Source organism: Leucopleurus acutus (assembly GCF_964270905.1).
Source record: "Leucopleurus acutus genome assembly, chromosome: 6".
NCBI lineage: Eukaryota > Metazoa > Chordata > Mammalia > Artiodactyla > Delphinidae > Leucopleurus > Leucopleurus acutus.
Window position 1 is genome coordinate 56,580,357 of NC_139149.1, and position 3,885 is coordinate 56,584,241.

The following is a 3,885-nucleotide window of genomic DNA, read 5'->3' on the forward strand; positions in this document are numbered from 1 at the left end:
AAATATTTTTTAAAAATGTACAAAGCTGGGAATTCCCTGGTGGTCCAGTGGTTAGGACTCTGCGCTTCCACTGCAGGAGTCACAGTTTAGATCCCTGGTCAGGAAACTGAGATCCCGCAAGCTGTGTGTGGCGGCCAAAAAATAAATTAATTAACTAATTAAAAAAAAAAAAAGATTGTACAAAGCCTATACTGGCGGACTCACATGTCTGCACTTGATCTCCCGCAATGAACTCCTGAAATCCTAAAATGTTGAAGTTCTCACTATTTTTATCTGTGGTCCTTTCTAGCTGTCTGACTCAGAACCAGAACAAACCTCTGAATCTTCCTGTGCGTCTCCCAAAGTTTGTTTCATCCAGAGACAAAGGAGGAAGAATCCTTCAAGTTGGTAACTCTTAGCTCTGTTTTTAGAGTAAACATATCCATTTAATCAAAACAGACCGTGTACTTGCACTGAGTATTATTTTAAGGGAAACAGCAGAGGACAGAGGGATAGGGGAAAACCAAAAGAGATCAAAGGGTTATTAAACAACCTGGAATTAATGATAATAAACTTTTTAAAAAGTTTCAAAGCAGTGTATCCTGTTTTTATCCTGTCCACCCTCAGTAAAGAAATGGTCATTAGAGAAAAGCCTGATGAATTTAACAAGACTCTGAGCTTTCCTGAGGCAGGAGGCAGAGCCTGTTTTATTTTACTTTTGTATCTTCAACCCAAACACATGGTAGGCACACCATGTATATTTGTGGAATTAATAATTAATGTTAAACTAAGCAATAGCAACCATAATTCTTTTACTCTGCCTGATGATACTTGGGTTCAATTTGATATAAGGGTTTCTCATTGTTTTTCAAAAGGCCTGCTCACGAAAAACTCAAGAGGATGAAATGGAGAACTCTCAGGCCCTGCCTCGTACTCAGAGAAAATGGGAGACTGCCTGACTGTGGGCATCACAAGAATTTCAAGGCCCAGAACCTGAGGGACCTGGCTGGCATGGCTCGCTGAGTCTCAGAATAATCACCTTCTATGGTAGCCTAAGTTGTTCCTGAGGCTTTGACTTGAGGGACAGCCCACCCTACAGAATTGCTAAGAAAGGCAAACTTTGGGTGCACTCTGAAAGATTCAAGGGAGGCTGTGGGGAGCCACATTCACCCTCCGGCATGTATATCCTGTTTATATCCTTCGCTCTGCTTGTTAGCTTATCCAGAACAAAACCAAGGTAATATCAACTTGAGTGGAGGCCAAGTATTTATTCTCTCCATTCCCTGAACCCAGACCAGATTCCATGGTCCAGTTTTCAGCTTACATTATATCATCCAGCTCTGTTTTTACAGTAAACGTATTTAATAAAAGATGACAATTTATGCACAGTGAGTATTATTTTAAGAGAAGCTAGAGGAATAGGCTTATGCCCTGAAAGAGCTCACTTTCCAGTGAGGGAGACAAAAAGTATAAAAACCTTTACCATTGAAAGCCATGTCTAAGCTATGGGGGCTGAGATCTATGATGAACCATGGGTCATTCACTCCATTGAATGTAATAGTGTGTAAACCTACCTTCTCAAATTACTTATTTTCAATAGAATTTTAAAACATAAGATTATCCAGTATGGAATTATTTAATCTATCTAAACTAGACCTCTGTGAGCATACCACAATACCACACACTTCTACCTCTGATTCCAATATTTCTTTGGGGTCGGGGCAGAAGGCCACTGTACTTAACCTTGCCCTGGTGCCTGCAGTGAGTGGCTCATTGGTCACCTTGTACGGGTGGGTTCTCTCTTTTTCCCAGGCGGCAACCTAAGCTGTCCCCGTGGCCTGGATATGGTATGAGAGGTCTCACGGAGATGAGAACCAGAGTCTCGGTTTCCAGGGTTAGGAGAGTGGGGAGATAGCGTGCACCCCTCCCATGGGAACAAGCGTCATCAAGCTAGGAAAGCTCAGGGGTTTATACCGAGTGAACCCTACTGTGTTTTTCCTAGCATATGACATAGTGTCCTTTAATAGATGAGGAAGCACGTACGTGTTGGTTCTGATACGGTACAAAGGATCGAACTTGGACTTAGAATCTTAATTCATATACAGAAATAGGAAGAAGTGCCCCAATTGGGGAAGTGTGGGGCGCTGTGGCAGCACAGAAGAACTAACGTCTGGACTACGACCTGAAAATGACTGACTCGACTTGTTCTCCCACGCAGCCAGCAATCCCCTTGTACCCCACCTCCCTCTTTTCTACAGTCACTGGAAGCCCAAGCCTCCCTGCTCACCTCCTCTGTATGGTCATGCTCATCCTGCTCAGCACAGCTCCCGGTCTGACCAAACTCCCCACCCTTCCGGGCCCTCCGAAACCTTTCTACGTGCCTTCTAGAACCCTGAAGTTCCAGATGTGTGGTAAACACTCTGCCCCCTAACCTTAACCTCCCTCATCAATGCTGCTTCTGACTCCTTGACCTTACTGTGCATGACCTGTTGATCTCCTGAGGACACTGGCTCCTCTATAGCCTTTTCAAGTGAAGTAAGTATTTCTCTCATATCCTATATAATTCCAGGCTTGAATGAAGGATGCTTGTTTTTTCTTTTTGCTTCCCATTCCACTCGAACTATTCTTCCTCTTTCTTCAAAAGTTCCAGCTCCTTGTTTCTACAATCGAATGATCTCCCATCTCCCAGTCACTCCCCATCATTCACTGAAGACTTGACAGCTGCTCATTGTCTTCCTCTTCATCCCTACAAGTCTTTTTTTTGTTGTTTTTTTTTCCGGCTGTGCCGTGCAGCTTGTAGGATCTTAGTTCCCAGACCAGGAATCGAACCCTCGCCCTCGGCAGTAAAAGTTCCGAGTCATAACCACTGGACCGCCAGGGAATTCCCTACTCTTATCTTTTTTTTTTTTTGCAGTACGCAGGCCTCTCACCGTTGTGGTCTCCCCCGTTGCGGAGCACAAGCTCCGGACGCACAGGCTCAGCGGCCATGTCTCACGGGCCGAGCTGTTTCGCGGCACGTGGGAACTTCCCAGACGGGGGCACGAACCCGCGCCCCCGGCGTCGGCAGGCGGACTCTCAACCACTGCGCCACCAGGGAAGCCCTACTCATTATTTTTATCCAAATAGTTTCCTATCCAACACCCTGGGTTCTCCAGTCCACTGACCCCACTACTTTTTTTAAACTGCCCATTATGTTTGTCCTGTCTTCTTCCTCCCCTTGTCTATCTTTGATTCCTTGATCCATCATTATGAAAAGCAACTCTAGCTCTTATACACTTGCCTGCCCTGCTGGGTATAACTCCAGATATTCTCTGGGCCTGCAGCAGAGTAGCTGAACACTGAACCAGTGCCTTAAATTTATGACCACAGAGTTGAAACAAGCACTCAGTATCTGTTCCATAATCCCAAAAGGTTTTCCTAGTAAAGTCAGTATTTCACTGTCTGAGTCAACTATATTTTCTTTCTTTTTTTTTTAATCCTAAAAATTTCAACCCTCCCTTACTATCAGATAATGACCTACCATATGCTTTACTGAAAAATCTTAGCAACTAAAGAGGGACTCTATTCCTCTAACCACCAACTCTTCCAGTATCTTTACCAATATTTTCTGTCTTCCCACTTGGTACAAGACAAGCACCATTGCTCTATCGAAGGCCAGCCAGTCCCTTCATATTCTGGATCCTGTCTTTTCTTGCTTTCTCGAGGACATCACTCTTATAATTGTTCTCTCATGGATCACCAATTTCTCCCTCTATTATTATGATAAACTCTAGATCTCCTCCTAGCAGCCCTTATCTTTGTTCCCCTTCATAGCAAGTCTTCTTAAAATAATTGTCAGTACTTCTCTGTTTCCAAATCCTCACCTGCCATTCACTGTTACAACCCACTCCAGGACTTCCATACCTA